Source organism: Coregonus lavaretus (assembly GCF_964263955.1).
Source record: "Coregonus lavaretus genome assembly, chromosome: 19".
Lineage (NCBI taxonomy): Eukaryota > Metazoa > Chordata > Actinopteri > Salmoniformes > Salmonidae > Coregonus > Coregonus lavaretus.
The window spans coordinates 40167694-40190485 of NC_140006.1; the positions used below are offsets into that span (position 1 = coordinate 40167694).

At 42.1% G+C, this 22792-nt stretch overlaps 1 protein-coding gene across 1 annotated transcript in view; it reads right to left on the bottom strand.

Moving 5' to 3' along the window:
- Positions 1–21358: 21358 nt before the first annotated feature.
- LOC311147066 (3',5'-cyclic-AMP phosphodiesterase 4B-like) overlaps positions 21359–22792 on the bottom strand; it is a 108794-nt gene continuing 107360 nt past the window's right edge. The window contains exon 17 of the mRNA XM_084183684.1: positions 21359–22792. This exon is cut by the window's right edge and continues 1186 nt beyond it. The gene's annotated coding sequence lies outside the window, so the exon portion shown is untranslated.

Below are 22792 nucleotides of genomic sequence, written 5' to 3' on the forward strand. Positions count from 1 at the left end.
TGGGGTAAAAAAACATAAAGTAAAAAAATACAACAGAAAATATATATACAGTGTGTGCAAATGTAGCAAGTTATGGAGGTAAGGCAATAAATAGGCTATAGTGCAAAATAATTACAATTAGTATTAACACTGGAATGCTAGATGTGCAAGAGATTATGTGCAAATAGAGATACTGGGGTGCAAAAGAGCAAAATAAATAACAATATAGGGATGAGGTAGTTGGGTGGGCTAATTTCAGATGGGCTGTGTACAGGTGCAGTGATCGGTAAGGTGCTCTGACAACTGATGCTTAAAGTTAGTGAGAGAGATAAGAGTCTCCAGCTTCAGAGATTTTTGCAATTCGTTCCAGTCATTGGCAGCAGAGAACTGGAAGGAATGGCGGCCAAAGGAGGTGTTGGCTTTGGGGATGACCAATGAGATATACCTGCTGGAGCGCAGACTACGGGTGGGTGCTGCTATGGTGACCAATGAGCTAAGATAAGGCGGGGATTTGCCTAGCAGTGATTTATAGATGGCCTGGAGCCAGTGGGTTTGACGACGAACATGTAGTGAGGACCAGCCAACAAGAGCGTACAGGTCACAGTGGTGGGTAGTGTATGGGGCTTTGGAGACAAAACGGATGGCACTGTGATAGACTACATCCAATTTGCTGAGTAGAGTGTTGGAGGCTATTTTGTAAATGACATCGCCGAAGTCAAGGAACGGTAGGATAGTCCGTTTTACGAGGGCATGTTTGGCAGCATGAGTGAAGGAGGCTTTGTTGCGAAATAGGAAGCCGATTCTAGATTTAACTTTGGATTGGAGATGCTTAATATGAGTCTGGAAGGAGAGTTTACAGTCTAACCAGACACCTAGGTATTTGTAGTTGTCCACATACTCTAGGTCAGACCCGTCGAGAGTAGTGATTCTAGTCGGGTGGGCGGGTGCCAGCAGCGTTCGATTGAAGAGCATGCATTTAGTTTTACTAGTGTTTAAGAGCAGTTGGAGGTTACTGAAGGAGTGTTGTATGGCATTGAAGCTCATTTGGAGGTTTGTTAACACAGTGTCCAATGAAGGGCCAGATGTATACAAAATGGTGTCGTCTGCGTAGAGGTGGATCTGAGAGTCACCAGCAGCAAGAGCGACATCATTGATATACACGGAGAAAAGAGTCGGCCCAAGAATTGAACCCTGTGGCACCCCCATAGAGACTGCCATAGGTCCAGACAACAGGCCCTCCGATTTGACACATTGAACTCTATCTGAGAAGTAGTTGGTGAACCAGGCGAGGCAGTCATTTGAGAAACCAAGGCTATTTAGTCTGCCAATAAGAATGCGGTGGTTGACAGAGTCGAAAGCCTTGGCCAGGTCGATGAAGACGGCTGCACAGTACTGTCTATTATCGATCGCGGTTATAATATCGTTTAGGACCTTGAGCGTGGCTGAAGTGCACCCATGACCAGTTCGGAAACCAGATTGCATAGCGGAGAAGGTACGGTAGGATTCGAAATGGTCGGTGATCTATTTGTTAACTTGGCTTTCAAATACTTTCGAAACGCAGGGCAGGATGGATATAGGTCTGTAACAGTTCGGATCTAGAGTGTCACCCCCTTTGAAGAGGGGGATGACCGCGGCAGCTTTCCAATCTCTGGGGATCTCAGACGTTACGAAAGAGAGGTTGAACAGGCTAGTAATAGGGGTTGTGACAATTTCGGCGGCTAGTTTTAGAAAGAAAGGGTCCAGATTGTCTAGCCCAGCTGATTTGTAGGGGTCCAGATTTTGCAGCTCTTTCAGAACATCAGCTGTCTGAAGTTGTGTGAAGGAGAAGCAGGCAATAAGGCAGTAATCGCTGAGATCCTGGTTGAAGACAGAGGAGGTGTATTTAGAGGGGCATGGGCAAGTTGCAGCGGAGGGTGCAGAGTTGGTGGCCGGGGTAGTGGTAGCCAGGTGGAAAGCATGGCCAGCCGTAGCAAAATGCTTGTTGAAATTCTCGATTATTGTAGATTTATCGGTGGTGATAGTGTTTCCTATCCTCAGTGCAGTGGGCAGCTGGGAGGAAGTGCTCTATTCTCCATGGACTTTACAGTGTCCCAAAACTTTTTGGAGTTAGTGCTACAGGATGCAAATTTCTATTTGAAAAAGTTAGCCTTTGCTTTCCTGACTGCTTGTGTATATTGGTTCCTAACTTCCCTGAAAAGTTGCATATCGCGGGGGCTATTTGATGCTAATGCAGTACGCCACAGGATGTTTTTGTGCTGGCCAAGGGCAGTCAAGTCTGAGGAGAACCAGGGGCTATATCTGTTCTTAGTTCTGTATTTTTTGAATGGGGCATGTTTATTTAAGATTGAGAGGAAATTACTTTAAAGAACAACCAGGCATCCTCTACTGACGGAATGAGATCTATATCCATCCAGGATACCTGGGCCAAGTCAATTAGGAAGGCCTGCTCGCTAAATAAAGTGTTTTAGGGAGCGTTTGACAGTGATGAGGGGTGGTCGTTTGACCGCGGACCCGTTACGGACGCAGGCAATAAGGCAGTGATCGCTGAGATCCTGGTTGAAGACAGAGGAGGTGTATTTAGAGGGTAAGTTAGTCAGGATGATATCTATGAGGGTACCCATGTTTATGGATTCAGGGTTGTACCTGGTAGGTTTGTTGATAATTTGTGTGAGATTGAGGGCATCTAGTTTGGATTGTAGGATGGCCGGGGTGTTAAGCATATCCCAATTTAGGTCACCAAGCAGTACGAACTCTGAGGATAAATGGGGGGCAATCAATTCACATATGGTGTCCAGGGCACAGCTGGGGGCTGAGGGGGGTCTGTAGCAAGCGGCAACAGTGAGAGACTTATTTCTGGAAAGGTGGATTTTTAGAAGTAGAAGCTCAAACTATTTGGGCACAGACCTGGATAGTATGATAGAGCTCTGTACTCAATGTACTCAGAGGAGGACAGAAACTAGCTGTCCTCTGGCTACACCATGGTTCTACCCCAGGTAGTGCTGCTGTGGCTACTGTAGACCTTCATTGCATTTTTAAATTTATCTTAATCAATTATTTGGTGACGTGAATATTTTTAGTTTTTTAATGTTTCACTATTTTAACTTTTATGAAATTCACTGATGAGGATGGTCCTCCCCTTCCTCCTCTGAGGAGCCTCCACTGGTATAGATGTATGCCATAGGAGGACCCCATCCACGGACCCCCCTCCTCCCCCATCTCCCGCGCTGGAGACCCCATCCCACCCCTCAGCAGGAAGACCCCAGGAAGAACCCCCCCCCCCCCCCCAACCCTGCTGAAAAAATCATAGGGGAGACACTGTTGGGAGTAAATGGGCATTTCTCTCTCACTCACTCTATCACCAAGATGGTATTCATTAGGCAACAAATGGAAGAAAACTGACTGAAGCAGGGAGGGACTATGTGGACTTGTGTGTCCACATGTGTCCAATATAAACAGATTGTTTTCGCTTTCCGTTAAGAAACGTTTTAAAACAGTGTGCCTTAATAAATAATCCAACCCAGCACTCCCCTCTCCACCACTGGCAAGTCAGGCCATAAGCAATGTTGTAGCTGAGCCTCTCAGTAACATGTTAAAGGGATTATTCAATTTGCCGTAAGACATCACAGACTGGCAACGGGCCACGGGTTCTGCTCTGTTAATAACCACCTGGTTACATAAGGAAGACCAGGCTATAATCTCAGGATATCCTTGGGTCACCAGCCAAATTAGTATGATATGTTACGTTTGGTTACATAAGACAGAAGGTTACTTAAGGCAAAAACGAGAAAAAAAAAATCATTAATTAATTGAAACATATATATATATATATATGTAGTGGGGGAAAAAAGTATTTGATACACTGCCGATTTTGCAGGTTTTCCTACTTACAAAGCATGTAGAGGTCTGTAATTTTTATCATAGGTACACTTCAACTGTGAGAGACGGAATCTAAAACAAAAATCCAGAAAATCACATTGTATGATTTTTAAGTAATTAATTTGCATTTTATTGCATGACATAAGTATTTGATACATCAGAAAAGCAGAACTTAATATTTGGTACAGAAACCTTTGTCTGCAATTACAGAGATCATACGTTTCCTGTAGGTCTTGACCAGGTTTGCACACACTGCAGCAGGGATTTTGGCCCACTCCTCCATACAGGCCTTCTCCAGATCCTTCAGGTTTCGGGGCTGTCGCTGGGCAATACGGACTTTCAGCTCCCTCCAAAGATTTTCTATTGGGTTCAGGTCTGGAGACTGGCTAGGCCACTCCAGGACCTGGAGATGCTTCTTACGGAGCCACCCCTTAGTTGCCCTGGCTGTGTGTTTCGGGTCGTTGTCATGCTGGAAGACCCAGCCATGACCCATCTTCAATGCTCTTACTGAGGGAAGGAGGTTGTTGGCCAAGATCTCGCGATACATGGCCCCATACATCCTCCCCTCAATACGGTGCAGTCGTCCTGTCCCCTTTGCAGAAAAGCATCCCCAAAGAATGATGTTTCCACCTCCATGCTTCACGGTTGGGATGGTGTTCTTGGGGTTGTACTCATCCTTCTTCTTCCTCCAAACACGGCGAGTGGAGTTTAGACCAAAAAGCTATATTTTTGTCTCATCAGACCACATTACCTTCTCCCATTCCTCCTCTGGATCATCCAGATGGTCATTGGCAAACTTCAGACAGGCCTGGACATGTGCTGGCTTGAGCAGGGGGACCTTGCGTGCTCTGCAGGATTTTAATCCATGACGGCGTAGTGTGTTACTAATGGTTTTCTTTGAGACTGTGGTCCCAGCTCTCTTCAGGTCATTGACCAGGTCCTGCCGCGTAGTTCTGGGCTGATCCCTCACCTTCCTCATGATTATTGATGCCCCACGAGGTGAGATCTTGCATGGAGCCCCAGACCGAGGGTGATTGACCATCATCTTGAACTTCTTCCATTTTCTAATAATTGTACCAACAGTTGTTGCCTTCTCACCAAGCTGCTTGCCTATTGTCCTGTAGCCCATCCCAGCCTTGTGGAGGTCTACAATTTTATCCCTTATGTCCTTACACAGCTCTCTGGTCTTGGCCATTGTGGAGAGGTTGGAGTCTGTTTGATTGAGTGTGTGGACAGGTGTCTTTTATACAGGTAAGGAGTTCAAACAGGTGCAGTTAATACAGGTAATGAGTGGCGAACAGGAGGGCTTCTTAAAGAAAAACTAACAGGTCTGTGAGAGCCGGAATTCTTACTGGTTGGTAGGTGATCAAATACTTATGTCATGCAATAAAATGCAAATTAATTACTTAAAAATCATACAATGTGATTTTCTGGATTTTTGTTTTAGATTCCGTCTCTCACAGTTGAAGTGTACCTATGATAAAAATTACAGACCTCTACATGCTTTGTAAGTAGGAAAACCTACAAAATCGGCAGTGTATCAAATACTTGTTCTCCCCACTGTATATATGTACAGTGGGGGAAAAAAGTATTTAGTCAGCCACCAATTGTGCAAGTTCTCCCACTTAAAAAGATGAGAGAGGCCTGTTATTTTCATCATAGGTACACGTCAACTATGACAGACAAATTGAGAATTTTTTTTCAAGAAAATCACATTGTAGGATTTTTAATGAATTTATTTGCAAATTATGGTGGAAAATAAGTATTTGGTCACCTACAAACAAGCAAGATTTCTGGCTCTCACAGACCTGTAACTTCTTCTTTAAGAGGCTCCTCTGTCCTCCACTCGTTACCTGTATTAATGGCACCTGTTTGAACTTGTTATCAGTATAAAAGACACCTGTCCACAACCTCAAACAGTCACACTCCAAACTCCACTATGGCCAAGACCAAAGAGCTGTCAAAGGACACCAGAAACAAAATTGTAGACCTGCATCAGGCTGGGAAGACTGAATCTGCAATAGGTAAGCAGCTTGGTTTGAAGAAATCAACTGTGGGAGCAATTATTAGGAAATGGAAGACATACAAGACCACTGATAATCTCCCTCGATCTGGGGCTCCACGCAAGATCTCACCCCGTGGGGTCAAAATGATCACAAGAACGGTGAGCAAAAATCCCAGAACCACACAGGGGGACCTAGTGAATGACCTGCAGAGAGCTGGGACCAAAGTAACAAAGCCTACCATCAGTAACACACTACGCCGCCAAGGACTCAAATCCTGCAGTGCCAGACGTGTCCCCCTGCTTAAGCCAGTACATGTCCAGGCCTGTCTGAAGTTTGCTCGAGTGCATTTGAATGATCCAGAAGTGGATTGGGAGAATGTCAGATGAAACCAAAATAGACTCAACTCGTCGTGTTTGGAGGACAAAGAATGCTGAGTTGCATCCAAAGAACACCATACCTACTGTGAAGCATGGGGGTGGAAACATCATGCTTTGGGGCTGTTTTTGTGCAAAGGGACCAGGACGACTGATCCGTGTAAAGGAAAGAATGAATGGGGCCATGTATCGTGAGATTTTGAGTGAAAACCTCCTTCCATCAGCAAGGGCATTGAAGATGAAACGTGGCTGGGTCTTTCAGCATGACAATGATCCCAAACACACCGCCCGGGCAACGAAGGAGTGGCTTCGTAAGAAGCATTTCAAGGTCCTGGAGTGGCCTAGCCAGTCTCCAGATCTCAACCCCATAGAAAATCTTTGGAGGGAGTTGAAAGTCTGTGTTGCCCAGCGACAGCCCCAAAACATCACTGCTCTAGAGGAGATCTGCATGGAGGAATGGGCCAAAATACCAGCAACAGTGTGTGAAAACCTTGTGAAGACTTACAGAAAATGTTTGACCTGTGTCATTGCCAACAAAGGGTATATAACAAAGTATTGAGAAACATGTCCCCCCCACATTCTGAAATTGTATTTCTGTCCCCCCCCTAGCCTCTAGTTATCTGTCAGATAGCGATATGATAGTGGCTATTATTACTATCTAACTGTCATGAATGTCTGTGGAATGCGGTAGGCCAGAGTCAAGCGCAGGACACAGAATGAAATCTACTTTACTGTATAGTAAAGAAACAAGCAAAACCTCCAACACAGGGAGGAGCAACCCGCTCACAAACGACACTCGTAACAAGTAACAAACAGTGGGAGCGAACAGGTTAAATAGGGAAGGACATAATGGAAACAGGTGTGCAACACTAGACAACAACCAGATGAACATAGAAACATAGAACATAGATCGGCAGCAGCTAGTACTCCGGTGACGACGAACGCCGAAGCCTGTCCGAGCCAGAAGGAAGGGCAGTCTCGGCAGAATCTGTGACACTAACAGCAGTTGTTTGTATGGAAATGTTTTGTAGAATTTGTTTTGTTCCGTTTTAGAAGTAAATTAACTTGGCAAGCTTTCTCCAGTTGATGTACCGTTAGAGACAGAGCTGGCCAAAAGTTGGCTTACATTAGCTATTATTTTTGCCTCAATCCAACTAGACCTGAATCAAACGATGAAACCGTTGGCAAATTATTGAAGATTGATATTCTGACATTTTTTCAGTGCAATGTGAGTTGTATTAGTCAGTATGGCAATGTAACTTTATTGATCTGTCAGTTTCCCTAGCTAATTCCCTACTTTTCACACTGACACAGTCAGTAATAAACAGCTCTTGCATTGTATTACTGGGCTATATCAGCCAATATGCTAGATGTAGTTTGAAGAGAGCAGAGTTGGAGAGACTTGCACTTTCTCTTGAGCAATTTTTATAGCCTACCTTTTAGGAATGGGAAGATTCCCAGCAGGGTCAGACAGCCAGGGAAGACCAGTTTACGGAGCTCAGGTGAATGTTGCAGTATATTCAGTGGATGATACAAAGTTCCATCTTGAATTGATGGGTAGACCTACAGTAGCTACATGATAGCAGCTTAAACTTAAAGCTACAGTCTGGGGTCTGGGAATAATGGTAATTTCAATTATTGAACCATTGATTATATTCTTGGATAATATTATGTATAAATGTACACCAAGGTAATTATTTGTCATGCCTCATTTTAGGAGGATCAGATGGTGACAGGGGTCTCAGCAGAGTCAGGCAGCCAGGGAAGACCAGTCTGTGACAGAGGTGAGGTGAATTTTTGCAGATCACAACACTTTATTCTCTCTGTGCAGCAAACACTGGATAAGCCAGATGCTATTTTAAGGCAGTCTGACAAACCTCCGAAGTTGATTTCCAAACTGTATCAGGGGTTGATAGAGGCTTTTCCAGATGACACAAAACCTGGGAGACGCTATTGATGATGATGAATGGATACAGATATGTTTGAATGCCCAGTCATGTTCATATAATCTAAGACATAAATTACTGCAGTTTAAGACCATCCATGGAACGTACTATATGCCACTGAAACTGAATATCATGCACTCAGAAATTGTATTATTCTGCTGGAGGTGTAAAGCACAAAATGGGACATATTTGCATACAGTGCCTTGCAAAAGTATTCATCCCCCTTGGCGTTTTTCCTATTTTGTTGCATTACAACCTTTAATTTAAATGGATTTTTATTTGGATTTCATGTAATGGACATACACAAAATAGTCCAAATTGGTGAAGTGAAATGAAAAAAATAACTTGTTTTTCAACAATTCAAAAAAATAAATAACGGAAAAGTGGTGCATGCATATGTGTTCACCCCCTTTGCTATGAAGCCCCTAAATAAGATTTGGTGCAACCAACTACCTTCAGCAGTCACATAATTAGTTAAATAAAGTCCACCTGTGTGCAATCTAAGTGTCACATGATCTGTCACATGATCTCAGTATAAATACACCTGTTCTGAAAGGCCCCAGAGTCTGCAACACCACTAAGCAAGGGGCACAGATCAGAAGTACAGATCAGGGTTGGGTTATAAAAAAATATCAGAAACTTTGAACATCCCACGGAGCACCATTAAATCCATTATTAAAAAATTGAAAGAATATGGCACCACAACAAACCTGCCAAAAGTGGGCCGTCCACCAAAACTCACGGACCAGGCAAGGAGGGCATTAATCAGAGAGGCAACAAAGAGACCAGTATCTGTCCATTGGACCACTTTAAGCCGTAAACTCCACAGAGCTGGGCTTTACGGAAGAGTGGCCAGAAAAAAGCCATTGCTTAAAGAAAAAAATAAGCAAACACGTTTGGTGTTTGCCAAAAGGCATGTGGGAGACTCCCCAAACATATGTGAGAAGGTACTCTGGTCAGATGAGAATAAAATCGCTATGTCTGGCGCAAACCCAACACCTCTCATCACCCCGAGAACATCATCCCCACAGTGAAGCATGGTGGTGGCAGCATCATGCTGTGGGGATGTTTTTCAATTCTTGAGGGAAACCTGTTTCAGTCTTCCAGAGATTTGAGACTGGGACGGAGGTTCACCTTCCAGCAGGACAATGACCCTCAGCATACTGCTAAAGCAACACTCGAGTGGTTTAAGGGGAAACATTTAAATGTCTTGGAATGGCCTAGTCAAAGCCCAGACCTCAATCCAATTGAGAATCTGTGGTTTGACTTAAAGATTGCTGTACACCAGCGGAACCCATCCAACTTGAAGGAGCTGGAGAAGTTTTGCCTTGAAGAATGGTCAAAAATCCCAGTGGCTAGATGTGCCAAGCTTATAGAGACATACCCCAAGAGACTTGCAGCTGTAATTGCTGCAAAAGGTGGCTCTACAAAGTATTGACTTTGGGTGGGGGGGGGGGGGGGGGGGGGGTGAATAGTTATGCACGCTCAAGTTTTCAGTTTTGTATTCTTATTTCTTGTTTGTTTCACAATAAAATAAATGTTGCATCTTCAAAGTGGTAGGCATGTTGTGTAAATCAAATGATACAAACCCCCCAAAAAACAATTTTAATTCCAGGTTGTAAGGCAACAAAATAGGAAAAATGAATACTTTTGCAAGCCACTGTATATATTTACAACAAAATATATGGGGGATTGGAAATGATGCAGACAATTACCTTGTTGGAAGCCACAATCTATCTATCTATTTTTTAAATTAAATTATCAGCCTTGGCATGTTGTGCTGGAGACAATCACCTACGACTCAGTTGAACGGGAGATCTTGGCATGCAAGTCCGACTTTGTTTGATTAGGTTGTTTCAGGTAGCGGACAACGTGCCCACTTTGGATAACATGGCCAGTTGCTTTCGTCCTATCACTTTTGAGACGATTCCTTTTCTGTCTCAGCTGTGACTTTCAACACAGTTTATTTTGCATTATTTGCTAGAAAACGCATTCGCCTCGGAAATGAGCAATGGCTGAGATTAGCGGCGTGAAGGACGTTTTTCTTCGTTGGGTCCATTTCATGACATTTTCTTCATTAGCCACAAGATGGCCCCAAATATCTGAGTATTTCCTCAAGATCAAAGTAGTTTGCATCATCTGCGGTGAGACCTGTATCAAAGTGTTACAGCATTATTAAAGGCTGACTGTAATTATTAAACAACTTAGTGGGCAGTAATATCATACATCATACATTATAATATGCGTTCCACTTTCGCCTCCTAGAAACAGAAAAGCTCAATATATTCCCCTACGTCTACTTAATTGGACTAGAATTACATTCATTCAATGCAAATATCTGTTTTGGGTGACTTGAGGCCATATTGAAATAATATTTGGAATGTCCTAAAAAGAATAATGGCCATTATGTTGCAAATATATTAGGGTAGGGAACAGGGGTCAGTGATCCAGACTCCTGGCAGTCATGGGCTTGGTCACCCTGCATCAGAGCAGGAAAAAGAAGCTTGTGATTACTGTGAAAACCCCCTAGTGATTACTGTGAAAAAATAAATAAATAAATACTGAGAGAGCGGGAGAGAGCGACAGAGAGAGAGAGGGAGAGAGAGTAATGAGACCTGTGTGGCAGAGTGACGAGACAGGACATGGCATCTCCAGTGACATTCGGAACTTCACGTAGGCTTGCCAGGCGTGCCCACTGACACCCAGCAACTGACACACATTAATATGTGCACGAACACACAAACATAAACATTTGTGCACACGTGCGCGCACACACACACACAACGCACACATACAGATACACACACACACGACAGAATGAATACTCACACAGTTATCTGACCCCATCTGTTTGGGTTTAGAGTGAACCAGTCACAGCAAGCCATCTAATCTGCATCCCTCATCGGCTCCAGGGAGCAACGGGCAGCCAGGGCCACGAATAGAGCCTGTGCTGGCTACGGACCTGGGCGGACCTGAAGGGGGTAGTACCAGAATGATAAAACTCCAAATAATCCTATACATAATCCTCATAATTATCCTGACTAAATAACAGCCATTTGGAGTTCGATTAAATTCTAATACATAGAGACATAATATAAGCCTTATAGAGCCCCACAGTGGAGGTGTCATAACCCCCATAAAACCTAGCGGTCAAACAGGGAAATGGTTCCAATCGTTTTTCCACCATTCATTTTTCCCATAGGGGATTTTAGAAACACTTAAAATAAGGGCTGTGTTTCGTTTAGGCTTACCCTGGCGTGACGTAAAAAAAAAAAAAAAGTCACCTTGTCCTAGAGAGGTTGACACGGTTATCAAAACGTCACGCCAGGGTAAGCCTACACAAAACACAGCCCTTATTTTAAGTGTTTCTAAAATCCCCTATGGGAAACATTAATTGTGGAAAAATGATTGAACCGTTTCCCTGTTTGACCGCTAGGTTTTATGGGGGTATTATGACTCATACCATGGTACTCTATTATAAGGCATTATAAAGGCTCATACAGTGAGGGAAAAAAGTATTTGATCCCCTGCTGATTTTGTACGTTTGCCCACTGACAAAGACATGATCAGTCTATAATTTTAATGGTAGGTTTATTTGAACAGTGAGAGACAGAATAACAACAAAAAAATCCAGAAAAACGCATGTCAAAAATGTTATTACTTGGTGGCAAAACCCTTGTTGGCAATCACAGAGGTCAGACGTTTCTTGTAGTTGGCCACCAGGTTTGCACACATCTCAGGAAGGATTTTGTCCCACTCCTCTTTGCAGATCTTCTCCAAGTCATTAAGGTTTTGAGGCTGATGTTTGGCAACTTGAACCTTCAGCTCCCTCCACAGATTTTCTATGGGATTAAGGTCTGGAGACTGGCTACGCCACTACAGGACCTTAATGTGCTTCATCTTGAACCACTCCTTTGTTGCCTTGGCCGTGTGTTTTGGGTCATTGTCATGGTACTCTATTATAAGGCATTATAAAGGCTACACAAAACACAGCCCTTATTTTAAGTGTTTCTAAAATCCCCTATGGGAAACATTAATTGTGGAAAAATGATTGAACCGTTTCCCTGTTTGACCGCTAGGTTTTATGGGGGTATTATGACTCATACCATGGTACTCTATTATAAGGCATTATAAAGGCTCATACAGTGAGGGAAAAAAGTATTTGATCCCCTGCTGATTTTGTACGTTTGCCCACTGACAAAGACATGATCAGTCTATAATTTTAATAGTAGGTTTATTTGAACAGTGAGAGACAGAATAACAACAAAAAAATCCAGAAAAACGCATGTCAAAAATGTTATAAATTGATTTACATTTTAATGAGGGAAATAAGTATTTGACCCCTCTGCAAAACATGACTTAGTACTTGGTGGCAAAACCCTTGTTGGCAATCACAGAGGTCAGACGTTTCTTGTAGTTGGCCACCAGGTTTGCACACATCTCAGGAAGGATTTTGTCCCACTCCTCTTTGCAGATCTTCTCCAAGTCATTAAGGTTTTGAGGCTGATGTTTGGCAACTTGAACCTTCAGCTCCCTCCACAGATTTTCTATGGGATTAAGGTCTGGAGACTGGCTACGCCACTACAGGACCTTAATGTGCTTCATCTTGAACCACTCCTTTGTTGCCTTGGCCGTGTGTTTTGGGTCATTGTCATGCTGGAATACTCATCCACGACCCATTTTCAATGCCCTGGCTGAGGGAAGGAGGTTCTCTCCCAAGATTTGACGGTACATGGCCCCGTCCATCGTCCCTTTGATACGGTGAAGTTGTCCTGTCCCCTTAGCAGAAAAACACCCCCAAAGCATAATGTTTCCACCTCCATGTTTGACGGTGGGGATGGTGTTCTTGGGGTCATAGGCAGCATTCCTCCTCCTCCAAACACGGTGAGTTGAGTTGATGCCAAAGAGCTCGATTTTGGTCTCCTCTGACCACAACACTTTCACCCAGTTCTCCTCTGAATCATTCAGATGTTAATTGGCAAACTTCAGATGGCCCTGTATATGTGCTTTTTTGAGCAGGGGGACCTTGCGGGCGCTACAGGATTTCAGTCCTTCACGGCGTAGTGTGTTACCAATTGTTTTCTTGGTGACTATGGTCCCAGCTGCCTTGAGATCATTGACAAGATCCTCCCGTGTAGTTCTGGGCTGATTCCTCACTGTTCTCATGATCATTGCAACTCCACGAGGTGAGATCTTGCATGGAGCCCCAGGCCGAGGGAGATTGACAGTTATTTTGTGTTTCTTCCATTTGCGAATAATCGCACCAACTGTTGTCACCTTCTCACCAAGCTGCTTGGCGATGGTCTTGTAGCCCATCCAGCCTTGTGTAGGTCTACAATCTTGTCCCTGACATCCTTGGAGCGCTCTTTGGTCTTGGCCATGGTGGAGAGTTTGGAATCTGATTGATTGATTGCTTCTGTGGACAGGTGTCTTTTATACAGGTAACAAACTGAGATTAGGAGCACACTCTTAAAGGGAGTGCTCCTAATCTCAGCTCGTTACCTGTATAAAAGACACCTGGGAGCCAGAAATCTTTCTGATTGAGAGGGGGTCAAATACTTATTTCCCTCATTAAAATGCAAATCAATTTATAAAATTTTTGACATGCATTTTTCTGGATTTTTTTGTTGTTATTCTGTCTCACACTGTTCAAATAAACCTACCATTAAAATTATAGACTAATTATTTCTTTGTCAGTGGGCAAATGTACAAAATCAGCAGGGGATCAAATACTTTTTTCCCTCACTGTACATGCTTATAACATGTTGTGAATCTGTTGTATGACCAAAAACAATGAAGTAGCTCCATATTCAATAGTTTACTGTGAAAACAATGTAGAAGACAATATTTCATCATAATATTTTATATATCATATTTTTTTGGGGGAGCATGTTATGTCGATGGCATCAGAAGTTTATACTAAAGCTGAAACTCTGGTTGGACAGTGAGAAAGTTTACTTTTACCCTAGTGACGGTGCTAGGCTAGGCTAGCCATGCAAAAATGTACATGTTTTCAAGCCCTCATATACACACAGGCTGTATATGTCCTGCACACACAGAGTACATTTTTGTCATTTAACAGACGCTCTTATCCAGAGCAACTTACATGAGCAATTAGGGTTAAGTGCGTTGCTCAAGGGCACATCGACAGATTTTTCACCTAGTCGGCGATTAGAACCAGTGACCTTTCGGTTACCGGCACAACGCTCTTAACCACTAAGCTACCTACCTCTCTCTCTTTCTCATCTGAAACAAGGACAAGCATTAATCTGCTAGTGATAGCCAAAAACGTCATAGTGTCATAAAAAAATTATACGATTTACAGGTCTGGCTAGCTGCTAAGCCAAGGCAATATTTCATAACATATTTCAGATAAATTGAGTCGGCAGAAATCACAATTCCAAGTCTAATTTAACCATGAATGCATGATAGGTATACGTGCTATAAAAACTATACTTTCACTTAAAACCTAGCCAGTATTTACTGAGTATACGTTTGTAAGCAAACTCTGTGTTCTCCGAGTCTGCCCATGGTTTATAAGGACAAAGAACAGGCCTTCAGCCTCGTATGTCACAAATCATCTCCATTCTCCGTGTGTGTGTGTACGTGTGTGTTTGTGTGTGTACATATGCTTAAACCCAGAGGTGATGTTCATTGTCACGTCCTCGTTGACCGAGAACGACAGTGTGTGTGTGTGTGTGCGTGCGTGCGTGCGTGTGTCTATTGCTCCATCGCCATAGGGATGTTCTCTTCTACATCCAGACTCTCCGTCGATTGAGGACAGGAAGCCCATAAGAAACTACAAATGTCAAAGTGGTGCCATAACCTAAAATAATGAGTGTACTGAAACGACACAGTCAACTATTACATAGCACACTTCCAGTGCAGGCAGATAGCCTATTAGATACATCTAGCCTGGCTTTGAGCCATTGATGGATGGATAGACTGTTTAGATTTATTCTAGTGTCAAAATGTACTATAAAGTGTAAATAGGATAATTGTGGTCATAAAGTCAGTCTCTTCCAAAACTGAGTGAGACACACCGGGTAAATTAAGGTTGGGTTTTGATTTGAGGATGTCAATTTGCCAACCAACATGGGGTGAACAGCTGCGGTGATTGCTCTCTATCCAATAACATAGACAGTGAGACAGACCCGCCCAGCAGCTACGACTTTGTTTACAAAAGACAACACGTTGTGCATTTTTTTACTTGAGAAATACTGCACCAAACACCTTAGTTAGATGTAAAATTGCGCAACTAAAACATCCTCTGCAAAAACGTCAAAATTAATTACATATTTCTTGAGTTTAATAACTTTGATTCATTCTGGGGATTTTGAGAAAGTGAAATAGGCTTCCTCGTCTACAATGTCTCATGAGGGACAAACATCATTAACCAAACGCGGAATCGGTCAGGAAACACACCTCCTTGTGGCTCTTTAACACCTCACAAAGCAAGCAACTGTCTTGATGATGCATAGGTTGTGGATTCTGTTCGACACAAGTCTTTACCCACTGAGCACACACTGGTTGAATCAACGTTGTTTCCACGTCATTTCAATTAAAAAACGTGGAATAGACTTTGAATTGACGTCTGTGCACAGTGGGTAGTGTCACACTCCTGATGGAAACACAACACTAGAGCTGACATTAACATAAAACACTGGCGACACACTGGTGTGGGGTAAGTCTTACTGCCTGACTACAGCAGACTTGAGCCTCTCCTGTCAAGCTAACTCTAAACTAACATCTCAACTGGCAAGGCGAGCTCCAGGAAGACATTTATTTTCATATGTGGAACCAGAGAGAGCACAGTTTGTTTTGCTGGAAGTGGTTCTCTTCCCCAAATCCCCACCCCTTTGGCCCGAGCCCTGAGGCCCCTTGCCTGGGTAGCGAGGACTGCCTTCGCAGGCCCCTCCACCACCACATGCTCCTACCCCTGGTGCTGGGCTGGCTGCTGGGTTTGGGAAGTTGAGCGGCTCATCCCCAGCCCATTGACGTCAGTCACCCACACACCACAAGACCTCTGTCGGGAGTTTCAAAACAAACTTCGCTGTCAAGGCAACATGGAAAAAGCTGGCCCTGTGTGACCGTGTGTACAGTAAACAGTCGAGTTTCTCTGAATTGGCAGGAAAGAGGAAAAGGGTCTGAATTTCCTCTAGTGTCTCAAGATACAGCTAATACATCCTGCTGAGATAGGGACAACACAGATTAGACTGAATAGAGATTAGAGATTTAAAGGCCTACTACAGTAACTTTAATAGTGTGTATTGATATCACAATTGTAGCAGGAACAGATGAGTTGGTACCATGACTACAGTACATATGATTAGATGAGTTGGGACCATGACTACAGTACATATGAATAGATGAGTTGGTACCATGACTACAGTACATTGGAATAGATGAGTTGGTACCACGACTACAGTACATAGGAATAGATGAGTTGGGACCATGACTACAGTACATATGATTAGATGAGTTGGTACCATGACTACAGTACATAGGAATAGATTAGTTGGTACCATGACTACAGTACATATGAATAGATAAGTTGGGACCATGACTACAGTACATAGGAATAGATGAGTTGGTACCATGACTACAGTACATATGAATAGATGAGTTGGTACCATGACTACAGTACATAGGAATAGATGAGTTGGTACCACGACTACAGTACATAGGAATAGATGAGTTGGTACCATGACTACAGTACATAGGAATAGATGAGTTAGTACCACGACTACAGTACATATGATTAGATGAGTTGGTACCATGACTACAGTACATAGGAATAGATGAGTTGGTACCACAACTACAGTACATATGAATAGATGAGTTGGTACCATGACTACAGTACATATGAATAGATTAGTTGGTACCACGACTACAGTACATAGGAATAGATGAGTTGGTACCATGACTACAGTACATAGGAATAGATGAGTTGGGACCATGACTACAGTACATATGAATAGATGAGTTGGTACCATGACTACAGTACATATGAATAGATGAGTTGGTACCATGACTACAGTACATAGGAATAGATGAGTTGGTACCACGACTACAGTACATAGGAATAGATGAGTTGGTACCATGACTACAGTACATAGGAATAGATGAGTTGGGACCATGACTACAGTACATATGAATAGATGAGTTGGTACCATGACTACAGTACATAGGAATAGATGAGTTGGTACCACGACTACAGTACATAGGAATAGATGAGTTGGTACCATGACTACAGTACATAGGAATAGATGAGTTGGTACCATGACTACAGTACATATGATTAGATGAGTTGGTACCATGACTACAGTACATATGATTAGATGAGTTGGTACCATGACTACAGTACATATGAATAGATGAGTTGGGACCATGACTACAGTACATAGGAATAGATGAGTTGGGACCATGACTACAGTACATATGATTAGATGAGTTGGTACCATGACTACAGTACATATGAATAGATGAGTTGGGACCATGACTACAGTACATATGCATAGATTAGTTGGTACCATGACTACAGTACATAGGAATAGATGAGTTGGTACCACGACTACAGTACATAGGAATAGATGAGTTGGTACCATGACTACAGTACATATGAATAGATGAGTTGGTACCATGACTACAGTACATATGAATAGATGAGTTGGTACCATGACTACTGTACATAGGAATAGATGAGTTGGTACCATGACTACTGTACATAGGAATAGATTAGTTGGTACCACGACTACAGTACATATGATTAGATTAGTTGGTACCACGACTACAGTACATAGGAATAGATGAGTTGGTACCATGACTACAGTACATAGGAATAGATGAGTTGGGACCATGACTACAGTACATATGAATAGATGAGTTGGTACCATGACTACAGTACATAGGAATAGATGAGTTGGGACCATGACTACAGTACATATTAATAGATGAGTTGGTACCATGACTACAGTACATAGGAATAGATGAGTTGGGACCATGACTACAGTACATATGAATAGATGAGTTGGTACCATGACTACAGTACATAGGAATAGATTAGTTGGTACCACGACTACAGTACATAGGAATAGATGAGTTGGTACCATGACTACAGTACATAGGAATAGATGAGTTGGGACCATGACTACAGTACATATGAATAGATGAGTTGGTACCATGACTACAGTACATATGAATAGATGAGTTGGTACCATGACTACAGTACATAGGAATAGATGAGTTGGTACCACGACTACAGTACATAGGAATAGATGAGTTGGTACCATGACTACAGTACATAGGAATAGATGAGTTGGGACCATGACTACAGTACATATGAATAGATGAGTTGGTACCATGACTACAGTACATAGGAATAGATGAGTTGGTACCACGACTACAGTACATAGGAATAGATGAGTTGGTACCATGACTACAGTACATAGGAATAGATGAGTTGGTACCATGACTACAGTACATATGATTAGATGAGTTGGTACCATGACTACAGTACATATGATTAGATGAGTTGGTACCATGACTACAGTACATATGAATAGATGAGTTGGGACCATGACTACAGTACATAGGAATAGATGAGTTGGGACCATGACTACAGTACATATGATTAGATGAGTTGGTACCATGACTACAGTACATATGAATAGATGAGTTGGGACCATGACTACAGTACATATGCATAGATGAGTTGGTACCATGACTACAGTACATAGGAATAGATGAGTTGGTACCACGACTACAGTACATAGGAATAGATGAGTTGGTACCATGACTACAGTACATATGAATAGATGAGTTGGTACCATGACTACAGTACATATGAATAGATGAGTTGGTACCATGACTACAGTACATTGGAATAGATGAGTTGGTACCACGACTACAGTACATAGGAATAGATGAGTTGGTACCACGACTACAGTACATAGGAATAGATGAGTTGGTACCATGACTACAGTACATATGAATAGATGAGTTGGTACCATGACTACAGTACATATGAATAGATGAGTTGGTACCATGACTACTGTACATAGGAATAGATGAGTTGGTACCATGACTACTGTACATAGGAATAGATGAGTTGGTACGATGAAAACAGTACATAGGAATAGTTATTGTAGAAAAGAGTGTGACAGGCATCAAATGAATCAAATCAAATCAAATTACTGAATAACTGTTTAACTATTAGTATTATTAAGTAGAAGAAAAAGCAGAAGAGACTCACTAGAAAAATATAAATAAATCTTAATGTGACCTAAATAAATAACAAGGCAATAACTTACAGGAACAGTAGAGGAAGTTGTCCTACTACAGTATCTATCATAGTGACAGCATCTACAGTACATGACAATGAATAATGATGGTTTCTCTGGAAAGACACCCTAACCTGTAGGGAACGGCTCAGCCCTCACGTTAACAACCATGTATACCTGATCCCATCTCTACCTCACTGGGCTGTGATACTGTGTCTGTTGGCAATGTGAGAGGTTAGCGCCCACAGGGTCTATCACACAGCATCGCTATTTTACATTTACATTTTAGTCATTTAGCAGACGCTCTTATCCAGAGCAACTTACAGTTAGTGAGTGTATACATTTTAATTTTTCATACTGGCCCCCCGTGGGAATCGAACCCACAACCCTGGCGTTGCAAACACCATGCTCTACCAACTGAGCTACATCCCTGCCGGCCATTCCCTCCCCTACCCTGGGCCAATTGTGCGCCGCCCCATGGGTCTCCCGGTCGCGGCCGGCTACGACAGAGCCTGGATTTGAACCAGGATCTCTAGTGGCACAGCTAGCACTGCGATGCAGTGCCTTAGACCACTGCGCCACTCGGGAGATATCTCTGCATGTCCTGTTTACATTCTATCCTGCGTCCAGCAGCAGTCTGTTACAGCAAAGTCAACAACATCCCAGTGGAGAGAATCCTTGTCCCAACATTTTTAACATAAATCCTTCCTTCTTTGCTAGTTTCCTTGAGGTAATCATGCTATTGGCGAGGTGTAGTGCAACCACCAATACTCTGCTCCTGCCATTGGGCCGCCCATTTCAGACACTGCCCAAGGTCGTGCAACAACTGGTGGAGCTCGTCGTTTGCTGCCACCCAATGATCACCGGTCTAGATCCCACCGCTGCCACCAAATGATTGCATAGTAGGTGAAAGGAAGGTTTCTATTGGCCTGTTGTTTTTACCCATCAAGCCATGTCAGATCAGTGATTACGTCAAGGATGGGAGGAAGGAAGGATGCATTGTGATAGTATTGGAGGGCAGCCAGTGGCTTTTGAGTAGACTCGAGCAGGCTTTTTCAAACCTCTCCTTGGGGCCCCCCCCCAGACGTTCTATGTATTTATTACCTATCACCAGTGGTGGAAAAATTACACAATTGTCATACTTGTGTAAAAGTAAAGATACCTTGATAGACAATGACTCAAGTAAAAGTGAAAGTCACCCAGTAAAATTGTACTTGAGTAAAAGTCTAAAACTATTTGGTTTTAAATATACTTAAGTATCAAAAGTTAAAGTATGAATAATTTAAAATGTCTTATATTAAGTAAACCAGACAGCACAATGTTCTTGTTTTTTAAATTTAAAGATAGCCAGGGGCACACTCCAACACTCAGACATAATTGACAAACAAAGCATATGTGTTTAGTGAGTCCACCAAATCAGAGGCAGTAGGGATGACCAGGGATGCTCTCTTGATAAGTGTGTGAATTGAACCATTTTCTGTCCTGCTAAGCATTCAAAATGTAACGAGTACTTTTGGGTGTCAGGGAAAATGTATTGAGTAAAAAGTACATTATTTTCTTTAGGAATGTAGTGAAGTAAAAGTTGTCAAAAATATAAATAGTAAAGGACAGATACCCCAAAAAACTACATAAGTAGTACTTTAAAGTATTTTTCCTTAAGTACTTTACACCACTGCCTATCACACCTGATTCAGCTCGTCAACTAATCATCAAGCCCTTGAATAGGTGAATCAGGTGTGCTAGTTCAGGACTACAACAAAATGGTGAAACATCTGGGAGATTAGTTGATGAGGAGAGGTTTGAAAAAGGCTGGACTGTATGTTGTTCCTTCAAAACTAAAGTTGACTGACATCCTATATGACACTACAATTACAGAAAGGTAAGACACAAAACAATACAAATTCATGCTCATTTTAATAATTTCATACAAAATATTTGTTGAACACAATATACAATACCTTACCATACATTGTGTGAGACTTTTGAGAAATACATGGGAAATATAAGTACATCTTAAACAATGTAATATTTCAATAAACATATAAGCTGTACAATGACCTGTCACCGTACATAATATAGGAACAACACAGCCTTCATATGGCTTCAGATAACAACAGGAAAACAATAGAAGCTGAGGAACTACATTTCTGCCAAGCACCTCCCAAGAGATATTGTGCGTTTGACTACTGTAGATGTTGGGATTTCCAGATACTAACAAACCATTTGAATTTCAAATCCTGGAATTGTTTAGTTTGAGAGTATTTCCCCAAAAACAATTTATTGAGAAATTAAAGTTGGTAAATTTCTTAGCAATCAGTTTAACCCTGAGAGCCTTGTCAGCACTGTGAATTGTGAATCTGAAAGGCTTTTTAAGAATGTTGAATGGAAATCTTAAGCATTATATAGTTGAACAAATATTTGACTTGTTTTGACAGGTAATGATGGTAGTGCATATAAATTATACCAAATGTACATTTTATAAATATTATTCTATTTACAGATGAAAGATCATAAATAAAACTGTTTCAGACAGTTGAAGGTTTGACATAGGACTAGGCGCAAGGAAGAGGATATTGAGTGGCTAAGCTTTCACACACACACACACACACACACACACACACACACACACACACACACACACACACACACACACACACACACACACACACACAGAGAGAAACACACACACAGTCAAGGTGGGACATGTTGTCACAGTGATGTTATGCTGATATCCCCACAGCTGAGAGATGTAGCTTCCATTGCAGTACCATTTAGATGTATTGTTGCCAGACTAGCAAATAGGTGCTGAGCTATCCAACTTGTCAAAGTGCTTGACAGAAATTATGGAGAAAACTACAGGGGACATTTTAGATTACATTAATTTAACATTGAATCAACATTTAAAAAGATGCCATTTGTTCTGCCATTTCTGCCAAACCTTGAGAGTTGTCAGCTCAAGGGGGATCTGGCAACCAAAATAATAAACATTAGCTGAAATCAGACATTGTTGAATGGAGGTTTATTTTTTGACTTTGGGATTTCTCTCTCTCTCTGGAAAGAAACCATTCAAATGTTTTCTCTCAAAAAAATCTGAAGAAATTTGATTGAAGTGGTAATCAGGTATGACAGCACTCCTCTCTTAGGCAGGGTTCCATTTCACTGTTAAAGTGCATTTATCAGGACATCTTTGGAGTGTATTGGTTTTGACAGTTTACATGGGAAAAGATCGCGATAATTGCTTTACGGTTAAGCAAATATGTAAAATCAAAAGTAACAGGTTTGCAACTGCTTTGCTGTGAATTTGGAAGTTATTGGTTCTGTGGCATTTG